Source organism: Heterodontus francisci, chromosome 16 (assembly GCF_036365525.1).
Source record: "Heterodontus francisci isolate sHetFra1 chromosome 16, sHetFra1.hap1, whole genome shotgun sequence".
Lineage (NCBI taxonomy): Eukaryota > Metazoa > Chordata > Chondrichthyes > Heterodontiformes > Heterodontidae > Heterodontus > Heterodontus francisci.
Genome location: NC_090386.1, coordinates 74,075,446 through 74,095,765, shown reverse-complemented (window position 1 = coordinate 74,095,765; position 20,320 = coordinate 74,075,446).

Below are 20,320 nucleotides of genomic sequence, written 5' to 3'. Positions count from 1 at the left end.
ATCTTTAAATTTGACAAATTCTACACAAATTATGGGGGTGTTAAGAGCAGTTTTATGGACATGTTTGTTTTTGAAATACAGCAACGCTCCAAGTGTTGACAGTATTTTAATTTCAGTGCAATTTTCATAACAACAGCAAAAATAATCTTGTATTTGAGGTCAAACATTAGCTTTCAGTGTCAGTGTTTAACAATAAGAATGCACTCTGCCTTTTGTATGGTAATTTGCTTTGCCACTTATTTATTAAGATCGTTAGAATTTTAGGGGCTTGCTTTCTGCTGATAATAGCCATGAAGATTGGCAGTAAAAGGGATAGAAAACATGGGGAAAAAAGCATTAGGAGTTGGTGCTGATATTTTGTAGCAACTATCTTTATGATTCCATCCTATGAAAGTAGAATTTATTAACACTAATGTTCTGATATTTTATTGGCTGATGCTCAGTAATACCAATTAAGGACCTGTTAATGTCGATTACTGCTCTTTTCCATTGGGCGTAATAAAGTCTTCAATAGCAGCTAGTGCTATTGACCTGAGTAGGAGTTATTGCATCTTTGGGAACATTAAACATACTAGTGAGCATTACAGCTGCATTATATGCTGCCCTGTATCATGGCAGGAGACCTATTGAGAACTCCATACAAAAGCCTCACAAATAACAGCAGTAACTATTCTCAGAGCTATGTGTACTGGCCAAGAAGCATCTACTTGCCTATGATGCAGAAGCTATGTGTTGCCAGACAGAGCCTTCTCGGAGAATTGGTTACTGCCACCTTGTGCGACGAACATCTGGGATAATCTTCAGTGGTTGCTACTCTCCCTGTGGTGGTTATAATTATACTCCATTTTTGTTTTGCACTTTTGCAGCTTTCAAGCCACAGAAGGGGACAAAATGGTTAAGAGCTGCCAGTCAGTCTCCAGCACCATACAATGTCTGTCTGACGTGCTATTCAGACATTCCACTATATCAACTTTGGCCCAGTGCAGCACCTGCAACCCTACATTCAACAAGGCTTCTACCAACTTTTGTACCTCCCATGGATACAGGGAATATTACAACATAGGAACAGGAGTAGGCCATTTAGCCCCTCCAGCATATTCTACCATTCAATTCTCGGCGGGGACACTAGGTAAAATTTCTTAATGTTCTTCAAATAGTGCAATGAGATCTTTTATGTCTGCCAGGGCTTGCAGATATGGCCTCAGTTTAACTTATTTGAAAGACCGCACCTCTGATATTGTAGCAGTCCCTCAGAACTGCATCAAGTTATCAACTAGATTGACTATATATAATAGCTGAGAGACACAGTGGGGTGAAATTAGATGCTGGCAAAAGTGAATCAATAGCTTGTTTTACGTCCCACCCAATTTTCCACAGGCTCCCAATTCGCGAGTGCCTGTTTTGTGCTACTGCTGAAAACCAATTTCACCCCCAAAATGTTTTGATTGTAGTGAATTTAGAAGAATTACTGTAATATATGAAAGGGTAGTTTGCCTGGATTAACAAATGTCAGTTTGAAATTCATTTTACAAGTTGGAGTCAATCTCAGGTGTATCTAAAACTGAAACTCACCAAAATAAACCAACGAAGAATTCACTTCAAGACTTCAAGAACTCACAGCTAATCCCAATCACACAGGATAAATGTGTTGGGAAAAGTTCTGTAAGAAGTTTGAAACTCTAAGTTGGCATAAAGCTGCAGCAAAATCCCTAGACATGCATCCTGATAGTTATTTTACATTTGCAGGCAGTATTTGTAATGTTTCATCCAGTGTTTCTGGGCAACTGTTGCTTCACAGAAGATGCTATAAATTATCGGAAATTTGTTTCCCTTTGAAGTTAATGGGACCATATGAGTGACATTCATTGTGCTTGAACTCTGGTGGAGCATGTTGTGCTTGCACAGTTGAGCTCCCAATCTGTGGCTAATTGGACCAATGGACAGAATAGTCTGTGACTTTTAGATAACGTTATATATGAAGATTTGGGATAAGAGTTCATCTGGTGACTATACGTGGCAACATTGTAAATGTGCTGCTGAAAATTTCCTGTTTGGTTATTCCAACAAAATTGTAAAATGTTCAGAATGCATTGTTGTTGTTGCTACACAGAAGAATTTTCGGCCCTGCGTTATTACCATAAATTGCCTTGTTTCATAAACTTAAAAGGTCGTTTTTATTTCAGTCCTCCTTGATGAATTGGTTGACTATATACTAGTTGCAATTTATCCTGTCCCAATTATGTGATCTAATCAAGATTTAAATGTATGTTTTTACATAAAGACATAATTGTATTTAAAACAAAATAGTATTTGTTTTTTGCCCAGCTACTTTTTATCCATATGCCACTCTCTCAGAATGCAAGCACAATAGGATGCAAAAGAAATGACATGTACCTAACCTTCAAACTTCAATGTCTGTGTATTCGCTAAGCCCTTTCATGTTCCTTTCTATCATGTGCAATTCTGTCTTCCTCCTGTGCGAACTCTTTATCCTCATTGTTGCCTGTAACTTTTGCTTTGAAGTCTAATTGAGCAGGTTTTTTAAAACTTATTCTTTTGAAGGGACTGTTGTATGTCAAAGTAATCTTTAATAAAATTCTTGATCAGGGGTAGGTGTTTTAATACCTGCCACCAATTGGGATTGCCTTGAGAGCATTTAAGATATAACTACACTTTCAGAAGCTCCCACTGCATTCAGCATTGACCTTGCTGAAGTGAAAGTACCTGGAAACTGGTATCTCAGCAGTGCAGTCTTCCAGGCTACCAGTGCATTTGGCTTCCAGATCATACTTGTGGGAAAGCCAGCACTGCATTGCCACTAGATCTGCACGTATAACTGTGATGTTTTGGAGATGCTCTTGTCTTGCTTTTCAAGAATGTCACAAAATATCCAGATGAAACTTCAAAGACGGGATGAACTGGTCAATACTGCAGTAGATTAGACAGATCCATGATTAATGCAAGAATCTCTAACAGATTTCTAAAACAGATGCTATAGTCAATCTCACATTTCTGTGGGTTCTACAATCTACAATATCATAACACTACCCCCAATAATAAAAGGACAAAATTCTAACAGTAATTACAATAGTGGCATATCTAGTAAGGTTTTTATTGGTCGTTGGATCTGACTAGAATGCTGCACTGTCATTTTGACTTTTACACAATTTTGTTAAAGTCAGGTACTTGGAATAGATTAAAAACTCATGAATTTTGTTCCTCCAGAATGTCATCTATTAGTTAGCAAAATATAAGAGTTGGGTGAACCTGGCCTCTTTTGATCCCATGTATCATGTGTGTACATGTGCCCATGATTGTTTTAAGTTTGTCTAGTTATCCCATGAAATTTCCGTAATTGCTACATACTTTCTGTAAACACACAGCCACCTTCTAGACACCTTGACCACCATGAGATCACTGGGGATCAGATACAAAAGGATCACTGAATATAAAATAATGTATTTTTAATTTTAAAAACTCTCTTGCTTTGACTAGTGCAGAAGTTGCAGCTTTCGTGATGGAGGTTCTGATTTTGTCCAACAGAAATTAGTAGCTGTATTTCATGATTTGCTAAACCTTTCCTTTATCTTGAGTATTGGCACCCAGATTTAGCTGGATGTATTCCAGCAATGTCTGATTTTTTTTTAAAGTAAAACAATTATTAGGACTTTGTTGCAACAATCTCTATTATTTCAAATCTCCTCTTTATTATCATATTTTCTCTTGGTTCTGCCAGATGTTCCATTTTGGTTAATGAAACATTTCAAACATCACTAAGATGACTTTGATGCAAACAGTTTTGTCAGTCACAATGTGATTGTGATAATGAGGCTTAATTGTGCATATACTTAACTGAAGATTCATGTTATTTGTTTAGGACTGGATGGAGTTTTTCAAATGTGGCATTTGTGATTTTGCATACATGTGTGTTTTTTTTAAAGTATTCAAACCTGAGCTAACTAAGATTTTGATCTGCCTCAGGTCAAATGGAAATCCAAAATGCTGAGATTCAAATTGAACTTTTGGTTCTGTGCTCACGTCCAATGGATAGCATCAGCTTTCCGTAGAGATTTGAATGGCCTAGCTGAGAGCTAAGGGCACACTCCAAACATGTATTGTCTATATTAAGCATTAATGAAATTCTAATTTACAACTATGCCAATAATTTAACATTAGCTCTGACAGACAACTGAAATGTTGCTGGTTTTTTTTCTCCCATGTGTTGAACAACATCACAATCTGAAATTTTTAAAATATGAATTGTTTTCGTCACATTGCACTTGCATTAGTTTTGTAGTGTTTGTATTAGATGCTGGTTTGAGTGCTTTAAGGGCTAGTTTCCTTTTTACAAGGCAATAGGTAACTGATTAAAGGTCATCGACCTGAAACATTAACTTTGTTTCTCTCTGCACAGATGCTGCCTAACCTGGTGACCATTGCCAGCATTTTCTGTTTTTAATTCACATTACAAGTGTAGCATTGGAGTGAAGCAGTTTCAACTTCACACTGATGCTAAATGTTTGGAATGTAAATCCAGTGTCAAAGCCAAAACTGACTCCAAAATGAACCATTCAATGAATCTCCTGATTTGCACGAGTGTCAGGTTGGGTACTCACACTGGATTCAGGCTGCATTCACATTATGGCCCCTGATTTACTCATGTTTTGTAGTGAGTTTGGGGCATAAGCTTAAGAACAACCTAATGGCATTTTATGAGATGCATTTTGGGACGGGATCCATTCCACCCCTGCAGCCTGCATAATTGTAGCGTAGTGTCGCCTACACAACTTTGCCATCCAGAATGTACTGGAAATTGAGATTCTTGAGATCCTTTCCTATGTTAAAGGCATTATATAAATGCATGTTGTTGCTGTTGGAAGGCTCCCAGCTACTGTGGAGGTAGAGGAGCATGGAAAGGATCATCAGCATGATGACCGCCATTGGAGGGCTTTTCCATGTAAATTGCAAGGGTCATTCAAAATCAATTTAACTGCAAAGTATGCTCATCTGTTTATCAATCTTCCTTTGCTATCATGAATCCACTTCCTCTACCTTAAAGGGCCAGAATTTGCTGCCAGAATAACAGTAAGTTTAATATGCATGCAGTTATTAATGTGAAAATCATCCAGCAACTTGTGGCGAGGAAGAGATATCCTATGAATTGCAAATCGTCACAAGTTGCTGCATTTTTGGCACTGCTCCACCATTAATCTTGTGAGAAAGCTCAACCTCAGCCTCCAGACGAATTTCAAGAAATTGCTGCATTTGCACAATAACTGCCACTTAAATTTGTCGCAGAGGTTAGGGCTGGTACTTAACAGCATAAGTACCATTTTAATATCAAGATTTATGTTCCTGAAAGCCACACAACCTCTACAGCCCATTCCTGCAGATAGTAAATTGAAGCTAGAGATTTTTAAAATGGTATATTTTCATTTTTCCTCTCAGTTTTCTGTCTCTTCTTTCTCTCTCTTAATCCAATCTTTCTTTTCCTTTCTTTCCGTATCTGCTACGACTCTAACTCACCCTACTCCTTCACTGTTGTTCTCCTATTTCTTTCTCAATCCTTAGTTCTCAATGATTAAGGAGATTGGCTGATGATCCCATTATTCACCAGTCTCCCAGATTCCCCATTGCCCTTGTGTCATTATCAGCTTGCACTTGCAGGAACATACAGCACAAAATGTTTTTGAACTGAGAAATCAGGGAAGAAGTCTAATGCAGCATACTGCCCCACGCGAGCAAATTCTAGTCCAATAATTTCCTCAATGCTGTATGCATCCAAGAATCTCTCATCACAATGGATCTTGTTGCTCCTGTCTGATTATGCAAGTCTTTATAAATTCCATGAATAACTGAGCACAGAATCAGTTTTTCCATCCTGCAGGACTACAACTTCATAAATAACTGAGCATGCAATAAGTGCACCTTTTCATTTATTCAAGTAATGTCATTTGTGAACACTAGCCACCTCAGTCTTTCCTCACACCATATTTCTTCTGGATGTCAAGATGTGCTTTTTGTAGTGCCATATCTCTGACCCACATTCCCTTTGAGTATGGCTACCTGTTGGGAGCACAGAATGAGTGAATTTATGGGTTGGATTTTATGCACCCAGCAGGGGGTCCTGACACCGGGCCTAAAAGGCAAGGGGAACCCTGGCTTAACGCCAGGGTCCCCCATCTCCAGGAGCTGCCAGCCAATTAGAGAGCTGGGGGCTAGGTGGGGAGATTGTGGATTACTGAAGGCAGGGGGCTAGATGATACCACAGGAGTAGCCTTTGCCACTGTTGGCCACAGATTGCCCACAGAGGAGGTCCACACCCCCAAACCCACTTGGAGGCTGCCTTGAGTTACTGGGTGGACTCCTCATGTGGCAGAGGCCACCCGCCGCTGGTAAAATGCCTAAATTCGAAGATGCCTGGAAGGCGACAGGCACTCCACCCCCCACCTTCCCACAGAATTTTATGTGTGCCCCGCCTTTGTTCCTGTCCCAAGGGGGCTCATAAAATTCAGCCCTTAGAATTCATTCTGGATCAATTATAAGTTTGAGGATCGCTATCTTTTCTTCAAGGGTAAGAAATGATGGTTCAGTTGATCTTCATGTGACACTTTTAAAGTAACACTGAGCAACTAATGGAACTATTAGAATGCTAGTTACAAACATTTGCAAATAGTTAATGAGCAATTAGAAAGTACAGCACCAGTATTTACACAACAATGTGAAAATTTCCCACCTGCAAGAAGCAGGACAAAATTAACCTGGATGTATCAGCCTCCTCCCAATCATCTGCAACGTGATATGAAGGCCAAGATTTTATGTGACCCCTCCTGAGGTGGGGTCGGAGGTAGGCAGGGGGGGAGGCACAGAATATTGTAATGGGTGGCGGGGGTAGCAGAGGGCCCATCACCTCCCCACCATCTCCCCATTGGCCGACAATGGCCTTCCTGCCCCAAGGTCAATTGAGACCCTTCAGTGAAATAAAAACAGAAAGTGCTGGAAGTACTCAGTAAGTCAGGCAGCATCTGTTGAGAGAGAAGCAGAGTTAATATTTCAGCTCTGTGACCTTTCATCAGAACTCTTTAAGTGGTCTATTAATGGCCAACTAAGCGCTTCTTCCTACTGCCACTTACCGGGACCTTACCAGCGGTGGCAGGGGTTGGGGCCTCTACCATGCAGGGAGGACACCTTGTAACATGAGGCGCATTCTCTCGGGATTTGGGGTGGGCGGTTCCTCCTCCATGAGAAATCTGTGGCCCACGGAGGACACCTGCAGGGAACCAATTTACCCCCCAGGAACCCCTCCCCCTGGACTGCACCCCCCATCCCCCCTTGCCCAGGCCTTCCGGACTGGCCCCAGTGACCCCCCCCCTCACTTACCTGAGGTCCGGGGTTCCAGCGCTGGGCCTGGGTCCAAGGCCTTTTCAGAGGCGGCACAGTGGCGCAGTGGTTAGCACCGCAGCCTCACAGCTCCAGTGACCCGGTTCAATTCTGGGTACTGCCTGTGTGGAGTTTGCAAGTTCTCTCTGTGTCTGCGTGGGTTTCCTCCGGGTGCTCCGGTTTCCTCCCACATGCCAAAGACTTGCAGGTTGATAGGTTAATTGGCCACTAAAAATTGCCCCTAGTATAGGTAGGTGGTAGGGAAATATAGAGACAGGTGGGGATATGGTAGGAATATGGGATTAGTGTAGGATTAGTATAAATGGGTGGTTGATGGTCGGCACAGACTCGGTGGGCCGAAGGGCCTGTTTCAGTGCTGTATCTCCAAACTAAACTTAACTAAACTAGCAGTGGCCACCGCTCTCGGCATGAAAAGGCAGAGATGGGCTTTCCCCCGCCTTTTCACCCCGGCGCTGGGGTCCCGCCTCCAACACAAAATCCACCCCAAAGTATCATCAGTAGTGCAATCAATTGGCACCGACTTACCAATAATACTTATGGGAAGCAAAATGCAATAGTGCCAAAAAAATTAGTGCTGGGATAGCAATGCACAAGTGTTCCCATTGCTTCCAATGCATGCAGTATGCCAAATTTGTGCTGTCTGCTAAATTTGCGTGATTGCAGTGAACAGCCAACACTAAATACACTGTTGAGTAGCTGCACACCTCAGCTGTGGGCCTAAGTTTGTGTGAGTCTAGCATTATTTAAATCTAGCCTGTATTACTTAAAGCCAGCCTTAGCCTCTTAAAGGGGAGGTGCATTCTGGCAAGAGCAAGTGCTGGAACTGTTTGTGGAAGAGAGTTTGAGCAGGAAGAAGATTGAAGTATTATGCAATGAGGAAGATAGCATGCTCCAAGATTCTCTGACGCTGCACTGGGTGCCTTTGTGGAGGAGGTGGAGAGGAGAAGAGATGTTATATATGTAACAACTGGCGCAAAAGTAAAACGGGAAAGGTAGCCAAACCATGGATTACAAGGGAAATTAGAGATAGCATTAGATCCAAGGAAGAGGCATATAAATTCACCAGAAAAAACAACAGATCTGAGGATTGGGAGCAATTTAGAATTCAGCAAAGGAGGACCAAGGGATTGATTAAGAAGGGGAAAATAGAGTACGAGAGTAAGTTGCGGAGAACATAAAAACTGACTGTAAAAGTTTCTATAGGTATGAGAAGAGAAAAAGATTAGTGAAGACAAATGTAGGTCCCTTCCAGTCAGAAACCGGGGAATTTATTATGGGGAACAAAGAAATGGCTGACCAACTAAATGCATACTTTGGTTCTGTCTTCACAAAGGAGGACACAAATATCATACCAGAAATGTTGGAGAACACAGGGTTTAGTGAGAGAGAGGAACTGAAGGAAATCAGTATTAGCAGAGAAATGGTGTTGGGGAAATTGATGGGATTGAAAGCTGATACATCCCCAGGGCCTGATGGTCTGCATCCCAGAGTACTTAAGGAAGTGACACTAGAAATATTGGATGCATTGATGGTCATCTTCCAAGATTCTATAGACTCTAGAACAGTTCCTACAGATTTGAGGGTAGCTAATGTAACCCCAATATTTAAAAAGGGAGGTAGAAAGAAAGCAGGGAATTATAGACAGTCAGCCTGATGTCGATAGTGGGGAAAATTCTAGCGTCCATTATCAAAGATTTTATAGCAGAGCACTTGGAGAACAGTGGTAGAATTGGACAGAGTCAGCACGGATTTATGAAAGGGAAATCATGCTTGACAAATCTACTGGAGTTCTTCGAGGATATAATGAGTAGAGTTGATGAAGGGGAGCCAATGGATGTGGTTTATTTGGACTTTCAGAAGGCTTTCGACAAAGTCCCACATAAGAGATTAGCGTGTAAAATTAAAGCGCATGGGATTGGGGGTAGTGTATTGTAATGGATAGAAAATTGGTTGGCAGACAGGAAACAAAGAGTAGGGATAAATGGGCCTTTTTCCGAATGGCAGGTAATGAATAATGGGGTACTGCAGGGATCGGTGCTAGGACTGCAGCTATTCACAATATATGATTTAGATGAGGGAACTAAATGTAATATCTCCAAATTTGCAGATGACACAAAACTGGGTGGGAGGGTGAGTTGTGAGGAGGATGCAGAGAGGCTGCAGGGTGATTTGGACAAGTTGAGTGAGTGGGCTAATGCATGGCAGATGCTGTATAATGCGGATAAATGTGAGGTTATCCACTTTGGTAGCAAAAACAAGAAGACAGATTATTATCTGAACAGCTATAAACTGAGAGAGGGGAATATGCAGCGAGACCTGGGTGTTCTCGTACACCAGTCGCTGAAGGTAAGCATGCAGGTCCGACAGGTGGGAAAAAAGGCAAATGGTATGTTGGTCTTCATAGCGAGAGGATTCGAGTACAGGAGCAGGGATGTCTTGCTGCAATTATACAGGGCCTTGGTGAGGTCACACCTGGAATATTGTGAAACAAAAACAAGAAATGCTGGAATCACTCAGCAGGTCTGGCAGCATCTGTGGAAAGAGAAGCAGAGTTAACGTTTCGGGTCAGTGACCCTTCTTCGGAACTGACAAATATTAGAAAAGTCACAGATTATAAACAAGTGAGGTGGGGGTGGGACAAGAGATAACAAAGGAGAAGGTGCAGATTGGACCAGGCCACATAGCTGACCAAAAGGTCACGGAGCAAAGGCAAACAATATGTTAATGGTGTGTTGAAAGACAAAGCATTAGTACAGATTAGGTGTGAATACACTGAATATTGAACAGCAGCAAGTGCAAACCTGAAGAAAAACAACCTGAAAAAAACAGTGGGTAAGCAAACTGAACAAACTAAGATGAAATGAAATAAATGCAAAAAAAGATTGTAAAAAATGTAAAAAGGAATGTAAAAAAAAAGGAAGAAAAAATAACTAAAAATGAAAGTAAAATGGGGGGCTGTCATGCTCTGAAATTATTGAACTCAATGTTCAGTCCGGCAGGCTGTAGTGTGCCTAATCGGTAGATGAGATGCTGTTCCTCGAGCTTGCGTTGATGTTCACTGGAACACTGCAGCAATCCCAGGACAGAGATGTGAGCATGAGAGCAGGGGGGAGTGTTGAAATGGCAAGCAACCGGAAGCTCAGGGTCCTGCTTGTGGACTGAGCGGAGATGTTCCGCAAAGCGGTCACCCAGTCTGCGCTTGGTCTCCCCAATGTAGAGGAGACCACACTGTGAGCAGCGAATACAGTATACTACATTGAAAGAAGTACAAGTAAATCGCTGCTTCACCTGAAAGGAGTGTTTGGGGCCTGGGATAGTGAGGAGAGAGGAGGTAAATGGGCAGGTATTACACCTCCTGCGATTGCAGGGGAAGGTGCCCTGGGACGGGGACGAGGTGGTGGGGGTAATGGAGGAGTGGACCAGGATGTCGCGGAGGGAACGATCCCTTCGGAATGCTGACAGGGGAAGGGAGGGGAAGATGCGACTGGTAGTGGCATCACGCTGGAGGTGGCGAAAATGGCGGAGGATGATCCTTTGGATATGGAGGCTGGTGGGATGAAAAGTGAGGACAAGGGGAACCCTGTCACGGTTCTGGGAGGGAGGGGAAGGGGTGAGGGTAGAGGTGCGGGGAATGGGTCGGACACGGTTGAGGGCCCTGTCAACCACAGTGGGGGGAAATCCTCGGTTGAGGAAAAAGGAGGTCATATCAGAAGCACCGTCATGGAAGGTAGCATCATCAGAGCAGATGCGTCGGAGACGGAGAAACTGGGAGAATGGAATGGAGTCCTTACAGGAGGTAGGGTGTGAAGAAGTGTAGTCGAGGTAGCTGTGGAAGTCGGTGGGCTTATAATGGATATTGGTAGACAACCTATCCCCAGAGATGGAGACAGAGAAGTCGCGGAAGGGAAGGGAAGTGTCAGAGATGGACCATGTAAAGGTGAGAGAAGGGTGGAAATTGGAAGCAAAGTTGATAAAGTTTTCTAGTTCGGGGCGGGAGCAGGAAACGGCACCGATTCAGTCATCAATGTACCGGAAAAAGAGTTGGGGGAGGGGTCCTGAGTAGGACTGGAACAAAGAATGCTCGACATATCCCACAAAAAGACAGGCATAACTAGGACCCATGCGGGTACCCATCGCGACACCTTTTACTTGAAGGAAGTGCGTGGAGTTGAAGGAGAAGTTGTTCAATGTGAGAACAAGTTCAGCCAGGCAGAGGAGGGTGGTGGTGGATGGGGACTGGTTGGGCCTCTGTTCCAGGAAGAAGCGGAGAGCCCTCAAACCATCCTGGTGGGGGATGGAGGTGTAGAGCGATTGGACGTCCATAGTGAAGAGGAGGCGGTTGGGACCAGGAAACTGGAAATTGTCAAAATGACGTAGGGTGTCAGAAGAGTCACGGATGTAGGTGGGAAGAGACTGGACCAGCGGAGATAAGATAGAGTCTAGATAGGAAGAAATAAGTTCAGTGGGGCAGGAGCAGGCTGACACAATGGGTCTGCCGGGACAGTCCCGTTTGTGGATTTTGGGAACGAGGTAGAAGCGGGCTGTCCGGGGTTGTGGGACTATGAGGTTGGAAGCCGTAGAGGGAAGATCTCCAGAGGAGATGAGGTCACGTGACAGTCCTTTGGACGGTGGCTTGATGTTCGGTGGTGGGGTCATGGTCCAGAGGGAGGTAGGAAGAGGTGTCTGTGAGTTGGCGTTGAGCTTCTGCAAGGTAGAGGTCGGTACGCCATACAACAACAGCACCACCCTTGTCTGCAGGTTTGATGACCATGTCGGGGTTAGACCTGAGAGAACGGAGTGCCTCAAGTTCAGAGGGGGACAGGTTAGAGTGAGTGAGGGGGGCAGAGAAATTGAGACGACCAATGTCTCGCCGACAGTTTTCAATGAAGAGATCAAGAGCGGGTAAGAGGCCAGGGTGAGGGGTCCAGGTAGAGGGAGAATGCTGGAGGCGGGTGAATGGGTCTGCTGGTCGGGGGGAGGACTCCTGGTCGAAGAAGTGAGCCCGGAGGCGGAGGCGACGGAAGAAGAGCTCAACGTCATGCCGAGCGCGAAATTCATTGAGGTGGGGGCGTAAGGGGATAAAACTGAGACCTTTGCTGAATACAGAACGCTCAGCATCAGAGAGGGGGAGGTCAGAGGGTATAGTGAATACACGGCAAGGGGTCAGATCAGAAGGGGTGGGGTCAGAGGGAAGTGAAGCGGAAGGAGGATCTGGAGGGGCATTAGTCCCCATCAGCTGCTGGAGCTTGCGTTCCTTAACACCTGAAAGGAAGAAAAAAAGTTTTTTGTTAATGCGTCGGATGAGACGTAAGATGAGATGAAACTGCGGAGTAGAACAGCTTTGAGATAAGGTGAGACGGTGCTGCTGGAGAGAGAGGTCCAGTGTGTGCATGTGGCGGCGCATCGCACTGAGTGTGGATCTCAGGATGCTGCGAGAGTAGCAGTCCGAGGAACGTTGTATTTCGCGGAGATACCTGTGATCCTGGGTGGTTTCAAAGCATGATGGGTGAAACTGCAGTTGGAATCCACGTGGAATAAGTCGGAGCCAGAGACAGTCACTGAGGAAGGAGATGTGGCTGTGAAAACGAGTTTTGTTAGATACCTTATCAAACACCAGGAGGGAAATAGAAAGCAATGAAGGTGAACAAGGTAAAAGAGACAAACGAAAATCCCGTCGGAGAGAAGAGCAGAACTTCTTCAAGGTAGGCATTCCTGGAAGAGAAGTGGCAGTGAATTAAACACTAAAATAAAAGCAAAATACTGCGGATGCTGGAAATCTGAAACAAAAACAAGAAATGCTGGAATCACTCAGCAGGTCTGGCAGCATCTGTGGAAAGAGAAGCAGAGTTAACGTTTCGGGTCAGTGACCCTTCTTCGGAACTGACAAATATTAGAAAAGTCACAGATTATAAACAAGTGAGGTGGGGGTGGGGCAAGAGATAACAAAGGAGAAGGTGCAGATTGGACCAGGCCACATAGCTGACCAAAAGGTCACGGAGCAAAGGCAAACAATATGTTAATGGTGTGTTGAAAGACAAAGCATTAGTACAGATTAGATGTGAATACACTGAATATTGTGTGCAGTTTTGGTCTCCTTATCTGAGGAAGGATGTTTTTGCTGTAGAGGGAGTGCAGCGAAGGTTTACAAAACTGATTCCTGGGATGGGTGGGACTGACGTATGAGGAGAGATTGAGTCGGTAAGGATTATATTCGCTGGAGTTTAGAAGAGTGAGGGGGGATCTCATAGAAACCTATAAAATTCTAACAGGACTTGACAGGGTAGATGCAGGGAGGATGTTCCCGATGGTGGGGGAGTCCAGAACCAGTGGTCATAGTCTAAGGATATGGGGTAAACCATTCATGACTGAGGAGAAATTTCTTCACCCAGAGAGTGGTGAACCTGTGGAATTCGTTATCACAGAAAGCAGTTGAGGCCAAAACTTTGTATGTTTTCAAGAAGGAGTTCTTGGGTTTAAAGGGATCAAAGGATATGGGGGAAAGCGGGAACAGGTTACTGAGTTGGATGATCAGCCATGATCATAATGAATGACGGAGCAGGCTCGGAGGGCCGAATGGCCTACTCCTGTTCTTATTTTCTATGTATATATTGTTATACTATCTGTAAAGTGTTCAGAACTAATTAGCTAGGAACAAGTTGTTATGTTTAAGTGTTCCAGTGGGGGGGCCTGATTCACTGTGGAGTCATGTTATTTGTAACACAAGAATCAGGCTCTACAGCAACCATAATATCCACATCACCTAAACACATTGCACCACATTCACTGACACATGTCCCTCTCTCTTGCAGGACAATTTGGTGCACAACCACAGGAACAGCTAATCACCAGGGTACAGGCATGGCTGCTTATGCTCAGCCTGATGGTGGAGATAGTGCTTGCCATCATTGGAGCAGCTGAGGTTGTGGCGAACAGCAGTTCTGAAAAGATGGTATCTTCATACCTAATCCTCCTTCTCACATCCCACTTCCCGCTCATCCCAGAATCTCTTTTATTTGACAAGCAGTATATGCTGGAAGCATGCATCTCTTCCTTTCCCCTACCCCCTCCCTCACTGCCCTCACCACAAGCCTACTCTTGTGCCTTTCTCCTTTCTGATATCCAAGAACTGCAATGGCAGTGGGGGAAGAGCAAGAGGTGGAATAGCAGGAAGATGGTGAGGAAGAGGGAACACTGTCACTTGCTCTCACACTTGCAGCCAACAGCTTAGATATTGATGCTGCACATATTTCGGAGGAAAGCTTAGAGGATCTGCATGTGGTAAGACAGCAGGCACAAGTGACCTGCAGATGGGGCAGGAGGCAAGGGCAACCAGGTATCAGCTTGCCAAGATGATGCAGTCCCATATGAGTTCTGCTGCAGAGAACTCAGATGAGCACTTCAATGAGGCGGCCTACAGAAAAGGCTGATGTATATGCACAATGAAATGCTTGATGCAATGGGAAACCTGCCAGCAAGCCTGTGAGCATTATCAAGGGGCATGGAGGAGTCTGGCACCAATTTAGAGTCATATAGAGCGCAGAAAGAGGACATTTGATCCATCGAGTCCATGCCGGTTCTGCATGAAACTATCCAGTCAGTCCCATTCCCGTACTCGATTCCCATAGCATTGCAGGTTTATTCCCTTCAAGTGGCCATCCACCTTTGAAGTCATTGATTGTCTCCACCTCCACCACCCTTGTGGGCAGCGAGTTCCAGGTCATTACCATCTGCTGTGTAAAAAAGTTTTCCTTGTATTCCCCCTGCATCCCTTGCCCAAAACCTTTAATCTGTGTCCCCTAGTCCTTGTACCATTTGTTAATGGGAACTGTTTTTCCTTGTCTAACATATCTAAACTTGTCATAATCCTGCACACCTCTATTAAATCTCCCCTCAATCTCCTTTGCTCTCCTTTGAACACTTCCTTTCCATCCTTTCCAGCACAGCTGTGTTTGTTGCTTCCTCCCTTCCTTTTCCTCATCCTTCTCCTGCTCCTCAGCTGATCACCAAATAGCTGGTGGAAAGGTCTATGGTGAGGTTATTCAGCATGCAGCAGACCACAGAGAATCTTGACACGTGTTCTGTTGAGCTTTGCAGGGTTCCTCCGGAGTAATCCAGGCAGTGGAAGCGTTGCTTCAGCACACCAATGGTCTGCACTATCACATTTCATGTGGCAGTATGACTTTAGATGTATGCGGGCTGCCCATATACGTTAGGGGTTGCGTACTGGAGTCATGTGTTCAGCGGATAGCCCTTGTCGCCCAGTGGGCACCCTCTGGTTTGTCATGGTGGTTCAAATGCAGAGGGCACAGCTGACTGTCAAAGAATGAAAGCAACAGGACTGCTGCCAGGAAACTGGGCATTGACCTGCATGATATGCAGGGCATGCGTGCACACCAACTGGGCATTGAAGATGTGGAATTGCTTTTGGTTGTGGTACATCTTTGATGTGCAGTGCCTGCAAAGCGATGTGTGTGCAGTCAATAGTACCCTGCACCATGGGAATCCTGCAATCCTTGCAAAGCTGCATGCTCAATCAGCCAGCTTCTTTTTGGCAAGAGAGAATGAACTGTGTTCAGCTGTCCTGAAATACAGAGCCTTAGTGGTCTCCCTTACACAACAGTGGATGGCAAATTGGGGAATGTTGCAGATATCATCTGTTGCAACCCGGAAGGAGCTCAACACATTAAATTTCATGGTCATGGTTACCTTCACAGTTGCAACACTGTCCTTGCCTGCTCTGCAATTGCAGTTACGTCTGAAGCAGGTATCAGATTTCAGTGAGGACATCCTTACTGAAGCACAGACATCTGACTGTTCTTCACTGAGATTCAGGTAGGAGAATTGTTCCCTCAGCACCTTGAGTGATATGTGCTCTTGCTTGAGAATCCTTCTCCCACTCCTCCTCCTCCTCCCTTTTCTAGCAGCATGTCCTGCTCTGTGTCACCTCTTCTCATTCTCCCTTACATGTTGTAGTCAATTGGGAATTGTTACTATTGCATCCATGACTGGAAGCAAGTGATGTGTGCAAAATCCTTGAAGTCAGGTCCAAGTACTTGAGCATGTGCCACATCATTCCCTGTAAACTTTAGCAACTTTAAAGAACTCTAGAAACTACCAAGCACTTCTTCATTTGCAGCAACAGTCAGTAGAAATTAATCAGCAACTAACCTGTAAGTAGTTGATGATCCTACTATATATTGCTGTTGAGGGATCCTTCCTGCTATTGAATGTATGGTTAGCTGTGCTTGATTAAGAAAGTGTTAGCTGGAGCATTGAGTTCTGAAATGGCAATGCTTGTGTTAAATCAGTGTTACACGCTGATTGATGCCATGATAGTCAATTCTGCATACTTCCAGCGGATCCTCCCTTCGCTTTCATGAAAATGGCAATCACAATCTTTATTAATGTGTAAATAATTTTGATGTTATCTAATTTCATGTATTTTTACTATTAGCATATGAGACTTATCTTTGGAAAGAAGGGGGATGTTGTGTTGCCTTTAAGAGTGATGTCCTTTTAAGATCTTAGTATGCGAATGAGCTAACTGCCAGGACGTAGTCATGTGATGACTTCCCAGACTCACTCTGTAACTGTAACACTAACTGTAACTGTAACATTGCATCAGACAACATAAAAAGCTTCTCATTACATGAGCAATCCTTCCAGTAGTTGAAGTCATATCTGATGCAAAGGATGAAAGTTGTGATTGCTAGAGACCAATCGTTGCAGTTCCAAGACATCATTAACAAAGATCTTTCGAGCTGCATCCTCAACCCCAACCATCTTCATTTGTATCATTCATGACATTGTCTCCATCATAAGGTCAGATGTGGAGCTGTTTCCTGATGAATCTACAGTGCCCAATTCAGTTTACAACTCCTCCAATAAAGAAGGAGCTCATGCCAGCCACAGCAGGACCTGGATAATATCCAGGCTTCAGCTGCTAAGTGGCCTGAAATTCTTGCACTACACTACATAAGGTCTAGGCAATTACCAACTTCAACACAAAAAGGCCCAACTATCTCTGTTGACCTTAATATCACCACCGTTGCTGATTTACCCACCATCAAGACCCTGGAGAACACCATTGACCAGAAGCTTAACTGGATCAGCCATATGAACAGCATGGTTACAAGACCAAGGCATTTTCAGAGTATTCTGCAATGAGTGCTCACCTCCTAGTTTCTCAAAGTCTGTTTACCATTTGCAAGATTCAAGTCTGGAATATAATGGAATACTTACGACTTACTGCCGGCGCAGACGTGGTGGACTATGTGGCCTCTTTCTGTGCTGTAAACTTTCTATGATTCTATGATACTTGAATAGAATGCAGCAACTCACCAAGCTTACTTTAATAGTATCTCCCAGCCTTGTGACCCTTTACCACCAAAAAGGGAAATCCTGGAATTCCCTACCTACCACCACCTTCTCAGGCCATCTATGAATAGGCAGTAAATATGACCTTGACAATGTCATTCACAACCCAAAAACAAATTTTTAAAAATAAATAGTCTCACACTTAGTAACAACAGGTTCAAGTTAGATACAGACTATGGCTATCGCTCTTATTTTCGAATAAATCAGTCAAAGGGAGACTGAAACCCCTTATCCACTTTTTCTCTTCTGATGCATTCTTTTCCTTCATACATATTTCATATAATGTTGACAAACTGTGGTAAAATGCAAAAGATTTAAAGATTTTACAAAATGCAGGTTACTGGATTCAATAAATTCAACACCAAAGTAAATCTAATCAAGTAAACGAGTTGAAACTAACATTGGAGATGGATAATTAATTTTTTTCAAGTTTTTGATTGAGTGTCTAAAATCCAGGTATCTGTGAATGGTTTAGAAAACCACATGCCAACAAACAAATTTCTCTTCATGAAGTTAAGACATATCCAGGAGAACATTGTCATGGAATACATACATTTACTGGGATTGGCCTCTTTCCAATCCCAGACTAGCCTTCTCCATAATAAAAAAAATTCCAGTCAGTATGCAGAACCCCACTCAGGCTGAATCACAGCCAAGGGATGGAGGTGGCATCCGGTGGGTAGACTGGGGTGGAGGGTGCCAGCGCGCCATCCAGTTAGGGATCACCCCAATCTCCCGACTACTGCACCTGCAATAGCCATAGGGCGGCAGCTGCAGTAGTTTCCATCTAGTGGAGGGGTTTCCCTTTCACGATGATGGCCGGCCTTTTTAATGTTAAAAATGTTTTAAAATATCTTCAGAGGATGCCTCCATCTTGAGGCGCCCTCACTCTCTTACCTACATCAGCTGTGTTTATCTCTGATGGCGGGGCTGCTGATCCATCAGTGCTGAAGAGCCTCCTATTGGCCCTCTAGCCTGCCATCCTTAATTGGACAGTGAACATTCACCTTGGCCACTAATTGGCCTACTCATCAAAAATCATGTTGGGAGTCAGGCACCGATGCGACATGGGGTCGGAACACAGAAATGCAGCCGATGTCAGGGCCCCAACCCCAGAACAAAAATTCAGCTCAACATTTCAAGTCAATGACCCATCATCAGGACTAGGAAAGTTTAGAGATGTAACAGGTTTTAAACAAGTACAGAGGCAGCAAGATGGGGAGGAGGGAAAAAAATCAAAAAGGAATGTCTGTGAGAACTGGAAGGCAGGAGAAATTAAATGACAAGAGATGATGCTGCCAGGCCAAAGGAAATGATAATGGGACAAGTAAAGATGCAAAAGATGGGTCTAGAGGAGATGTAAATGGCAATAGCAGAATCATCACCAACAGTCGCTGTCCAAATGCTAGGGGCAGAGGATATGATCTAATATTGTTGAACTTTGTGTTGAGTCTGGAAGGCTGGAATGTGCCTAATGGAAGGAGGAGGTGCTGTTCCTCGAGCCTGTGGAACAGTGTTGGAGGCCAAGATCAGGAATGTCAGAATGGGAGAGGAGTGGAGAATTAAAATAACAGGTGATTGGAAGATCTGGGTCATGCTTGCGGACTAAACAGAGATGCTCCGCAAAGTGGTCACCCAATCTCTGTTTGGTTCTTCCAAAATAGAAGAATCTGCGTTAATAAGCAACGAATACAGTGTACTAAACTGAAAGAAGTACAAGTAAATCACTGCTTCACCTGAAAGGAGTGATTGGGTCTTTGGACAGTGAGAAGGGATGAGGTAAAAGGGCAGGTTTTTTCATGGGGTTTATGCAAATAGTCTAACCCGTTTTGACCCCAGAAACTATAGCTGGATTATGCCCTTTTCTCACTGGCAAAGCCCAATTCTTGCTCGAGCATGTTTACTGTGGTGAAACAGAGTCGCAGATTTTCCGGGTTTTAGTTAACTCAACCTTGACAAGAGACAAGTGAAAGTGAACCTCATAGATCTAGTGAAGACAGTGAACAGTATGGAAAGGATAAAAGCAAAATACTGCAGATGCTGGAAATCTGAAATAAAAACAAGAAATGCTGGAAATACTCAGCAGGTCTGGCAGCATTTGTGCAGAGAGAAGCAGAGTTTACGTTTCAAGTCAAAGACCCTTATTCAGAACTGACAAATATTAGAAATGTAAAAGGTTTTAAGCAAGTAAAGCGGGGGTGGGGCAAGAGGTAACAAAGGTGAAGGTGTTGATAGGACAGGGTCACAGAGAATAACTGACCAGAAGGTCATGGAACAAAGGTGAATGGTATGTTAATGGTGTGCTGAAAGACAAAGCGTTAGTAAAGAGAGGATGTGAATGACTGTAAAGCACAGAGGTACCTGCAATAAATATTATACGAATAACCAATAACATGTAATTCTAGCTAGCAATGAAATGTTTGCAAGGCACCATGGGACTTAGCTAACTAACTTGACTACATTCCGTATAAGGGCTGATTCACACAGATTCATACAGAAAAAGGCTCATTCAGTGGAATATCTCTAATCAAGCAGCCTCTAG